This window comes from Schistocerca piceifrons, chromosome 4, assembly GCF_021461385.2.
Source record: "Schistocerca piceifrons isolate TAMUIC-IGC-003096 chromosome 4, iqSchPice1.1, whole genome shotgun sequence".
Classification (NCBI taxonomy): domain Eukaryota; kingdom Metazoa; phylum Arthropoda; class Insecta; order Orthoptera; family Acrididae; genus Schistocerca; species Schistocerca piceifrons.
The window spans coordinates 203,571,074-203,576,629 of NC_060141.1; positions in this window are offsets into that span (position 1 = coordinate 203,571,074).

Below are 5,556 nucleotides of genomic sequence, written 5' to 3' on the forward strand. Positions count from 1 at the left end.
TCGGCCGTGCCCTTTCATAGGAACCATCCCGGCATTTGCCTGGAGTGATTTAGGGAAATCACGGAAAACCTAAATCAGGATGGCCGGACGCGGGATTGAACCGTCGTCCTCCCGAAGGCGAGGCCAGTGTCTAACCACTGCGCCACCTCGTTTGAAGACTGACTCTGAAGAAAAGGTGAAGGCACTAAGCGCTTATGCATTTTCTCAGACTGGGCAACACACTCTCCACCTGAATTCTGTTATGATGACAGACGTTGTCTATGTACCTCTTTTGACGACATTGATCAGAGAAGAGATAAGTACACTGTTATTCAAGAGAGTATCGACAAGGTATAGCTTTGTTCTGAAACAGATTGCAGCAATATGTTGAAGTTTTGCATTCACACTCTGCTAGTGTTACTCATCATATAGAAACTAAACCCCCCCATGAACCATGGACCTTGCCGTTGGTGGGGAGGCTTGCGTGCCTCAGCGATACAGATAGCTGTACCGTAGGTGCAACCACAACGGAGGGGTATCTGTTGAGAGGCCAGACAAACGTGTGGTTCCTGAAGAGGGGCAGCAGCCTTTTCAGTAGTTGCAGGGGCAACAGTCTGGATGATTGACTGATCTGGCCTTCTAACACAAACCAAAACGGCTTTGCTGTGCTGGTACTGCGAATTGTTGAAAGCAAGGGGAAACTACAGCCGTAATTTTTCCCGAGGGCATGCAGCTTTACTGTTTGGTTAAATGAGGATGGCGTCCTCTTGGGTAAAATATTCCGGAGGCAAAATAGTCCCCCATTCGGATCTCCGGGTGGGGACTACTCAAGACGACGTTGTTATCAGGAGAAAGGAAACTGGCGTTCTACCGATCGGAGGGTGGAATGTCAGATCCCTTAATCGGGCAGGTAGGTTAGAAAATTTAAAAAGGGAAATGGATAGGTTAAAGTTAGATATAGTGGGAATTAGTGAAGTTCTGTGGCGGGAGGAACAAGACTTTTGATCAGGTGTATAGAGGGTTATAAATACAAAATCAAATAGGGATAATGCAGGAGTTGGTTTAATAATGAATAAAAAAATAGGAGTGTCGGTAAGCTACTACAAACAGCATAGCGAACGCATTATTGTGGCCAAGATAGACACGAAGCCCACGCCTACTACAGTAGTACAAGTTTATATGCCAACTACCTCTACCGATGACGAACAAATTGAAGAAATGTATGATGAAATAAAAGAAATTATTCAGATAGTGAAGGGAGACGAAAATTTAATAGTCATAGGAGACTGGAATTCGGTGGTACGAAAAGGGAGAGAAGGAAACGTAGTAGGTGACTATGGATTGGGAGCAAGAAATGACAGAGGAAGCTGCCTGGTAGAATTTTGCACAGAGCACAACTTAATCATAGGTAACACCTGATTCAGGAATCATAAAAGAAAGTTGTATACATGGAAGAAGCCTGGAGATACTGACAGGTTTAAGATAGATTATATAATAGTAAGACAGAGATTTAGGAACGAGGTTTTAAATTGTAAGATATGTCCAGGGGCAGATGTGGACTCTGACCACAATCTATTGCTTATGAACTGTAGATTAAAACTGAAGAAACTGCAAAAAAGGGGGGAATTTAAGGAGATGGGACCTGGATAAACTGACTAAACCAGAGTTTCAGGGAGAGCATTAGGGAACAATGCACAGGAATGGGGGAAAGAAATACAGTAGAATAAGAATGGGTAGCTTTGAGGGACGAAGTAGTGAAGGCAGCAGAGGATCAAGTAGGTAAAAAGACGAGGGCTAGTAGAAATCCTTGGGTAACAGAAGAAATATTGAATTGAATTCACGAAAGGAGAAAATATAAAAATGCAGTAAATGAAGCAGGCAAAAAGGCATATAAACGTCTCAAAAATGAGATCGACAGGAAGTGCAAAATGGCTAAGCAGGGATGGCTAGAGGACAAATGTAAGGATGTAGAGGCTTATCTCGTGAGAGGTAAGATAGATACTGCCTATAGGAAAATTAAACAGACCTTTGGAGAAAAGAGAACCACTTGTATGAATATCAAGAGCTCAGATGGAAACCCAGTTCTAAGCAAAGAAGAGAAAGCAGAAAGGTGGAAGGAGTATATAGAGAGTCTGTACAAGGGCGATGTACTTGACGACAATGTTATGGAAATTGAAGAGGATGTAGATGAAGATGAATGGGAGATATGACACTGCGTAAGGAGTTTGAAAGAGCAGTGAAAGACCTAAGTTGAAACAAAGCCCTTGGAGAAGACAACATTCCATTAGAACAGCGTCGGGAGAGCCAGCCCTGCAAAACTCTACCGTCTGCTGAGCAAAGATGTATGTGACAGGTGAAATAACCTCAGACTGCAAGAAGAATGTAATAATTCCAATCCCAAAGAAAGCAGGTGTTGACAGATGTGAAAATTTCCGAACTATCAGTTTAATAAGTCACTGCTGCAAAATACTAACACCAATTCTTTACAGACGAATGGAAAAACTGGTAGAAGCTGACCTCGGGGAAAATCAGTTTGGATTCCGTAAAAATATTGGAACACGTCAGGCAATACTGACCCCACGACTTATCTTAGAAGAAAGATTGAAGAAAGGCAAACCTACGTTTCTAGCATTTGTAGACTTAGAGAAAGCCTCTGACAATGTTGAGTGGAATACTCTCTTTCAAATTCTGAAGGTGGCAGGGGTAAAATACAGGGAGCGAAAGGCTATTTACAATTTGTACAGAAACCAGATGGCACTTATAAGAGCCGAGTGACATGAAAGGGTTCAAATTGCTCTGAGCACTATGGGACTTAACTTCTAAGGTCATCAATCCCCTTGAACTTAGAGCTACGTAAACCTAACTAACCTAAGGAGATCACACACGTCCATGCCCGAGGCAGGATTCGAACCTGCGACCGTAGCGGTCGTGCTGTTCCAGACTGTAGCGCCTAGAACCGCTCGGGCACCTCGGGCGGCCGACATTAAAGGGAAGCTGTGGTTGGGAAGTGAGTGAAACAGGGTTGTAGCCTCTCTCCGATGTTATTCATTCTGTATATTGAGCAAGCAGTGAAGGAAACAAAAGAAAAATTCGGAGTAGGAATTAAAATTCTTAGAGAGATTCGCCGATGACATTGTAATTCTGTCAGAGACAGCAAACGACTTGGAAGAGCAGCTGAACGGAATGAATAGTGTCTTGAAGGGAGGATATAAGATGAACATCAACAACAGCAAAACGAGGATAATGGAATGTAGTCGAATTAAGTCGGGTGATGCTGAGGGAATTAGATTAGGAAATGAGACACTTAAAGTAGTAAAGGAGTTTTGCTATTTGGGGAGCAAAATAACTGATGATGGTCGAAGTAGAGAGGATATAAAATGTAGACTGGCAATGGCAAGGAGAGAGTTTCTGAAGTAGAGAAATTTGTTAACATGGAGTATAGATTTAAGTGTCAGGTAGTCGTTTCTGAAAGTATTTGTATGGAGTGTAGCCATGTATGGAAGTGAAACATTTACGATAACTAGTTTAGACAAGAAGAGAATAGAAGCTTTCGAAATGTGGTGCTACAGAAGAATGCTGGAGATTAGATGGGTAGATCGCATAACTTATGAAGAGGTATTGAATAGGATTGGTGAGGAGAGAATTTAGTGGCACAACTTGACTAGAAGGAGGGATCGGTTTGTAGGACATGTTCTAAGGCATCAAGGGATCACCAATTTAGTATTGGAGGGCAGCGTGGAGGGTAAAAATCGTAGAGGGAGACCAAGAGATGAATACACTAAGCAGATTCAGAAGTATGTAGGTTGCAGTAGGCACTGGGAGTCGAAGATCTTCGCACATGATAGAGTAGCATGGAGAGCTGCATCAAACCTGTCTCAGGACTGAAGACCACAACAACAACTTAGGAACCAAACAGGAACTATAAAACATTTGCAGTACATATTTCCGATCAAAGATCACAATAAACTTTATGTGAAGCAATATATTATTCATGCATGGTACTGAGGGTAAGAGAATACTGAAAATCAGTCTATGCTACAGCAAAGTGTCATAGAACTGTAGTTAGTTCATACAATAGCCCACTGTATATAGAACAAGAAAAGGGATGGGTAGATCAGAGTCATATTACGTTCGAGAAAAATTATAAACTTTATCTTACCTGAGACCTGTACTAGTTCTGTCCTTTGTCGACTTAAGAGAAAGTTTCTGGGAAGCAGAATTACACCCAGAGTGTACTAAATATTCTACGTTCCTCTTTTTTGTAGTATGCTACCAGTTTCGCAAATCAACATTTCTTTTGCTTCCTTTATTCGCAGTTGATACTCCTTCTTATCCGTATACTTGGAGGAGATGGTGATAACGTCCTTACATCTGAAAAATGTTCCTCAGAGCGTAATGTATCGCTAATAGTTTGCTAAAGATTTTTGGGGAATCAGGAATTACTATCTGCCTGTAAAATTAGGATCTGGCAAGGCCACAGTAAGGTTTCTAGGAAACATTGTATCGTCTAGAGACATAGAGCCTGATCCCAAAAAACATGAGGCATTCAGAGCTATTCATGTTCCTACCACCAAAACATGAGGCATTCAGAGCTATTCATGTTCCTACCACCAAAAGACAAGTTCGTAGCTACATTGGTTTAATAAACTTCTGTCGTAGCTTCTTGAGTCTGAAAATTTTTGCCACCACAAAACTTCATTTTCTCAGTGGTAAAAACACAATACGGCATTGGGATATAAGTATATAAGTCTAAAGGATGCACTTTTGAATGCTCCAACTCTTACACACACTGATCTGTCACGCAAGTTTTGTTTGGCAACACATTTTCCAAAAGTTGGGTTAGGTGCTAATCCATTCCAGAAATTTGATGAAAATGGTAGCATTGTACAAAGAAGCATAGCTTTTGCTAGCCGTGCTCTAGCGAAATCAGAAATAAATTATTCGTTAGCTGCACTAGACGCTCCAGCAATCATTTGGGCATTTTCCATATTTCGTTTTTTCTTGTCTGGGAGATTTACTGAATCTGCATTGACCATCATACACTACAATTCTTAATGTCATCAAAACTGAATCGTATCAGAGTGAAGCGTTGGGCATTGTACTTCATTTTACGGGCTCACAAGATGTTGTTGCTGACACTTTATCTCGTGCACTCATTGGCTTAGAACAAAGTAATATAGAAAAGAATTTCGAGAACGTCAGTGTACTCTATATTCAGAAAGTTGAATTTGAGAACTTTCTAGCTTCCTCTTTAAAAGATATTGCATCTGAACAGGAGATGGACCGAGTTTGGAAAGATGTGTTAAACTTGTGGCACGTCGAAACAAGGGAAGAGATAATGTATCATAACCTCTTACACAAGAACATTCTCTTCAAGCGACGTACAACAAACGACTCGCTTTGGGTCTTTATTCCTGATGATTCCGTAAGCAAACTCGTTTGGTGCACACATCTCAGTTACCCTCATTTTGGACCACGTTTGTGTTTCAGCAAACTCTGCACAATCAGTCACTGCTATGACATGTAAAAGAGAATCAGAGACATTTTCACTGTATGCAAATGGTGTCAGAAAGGAAA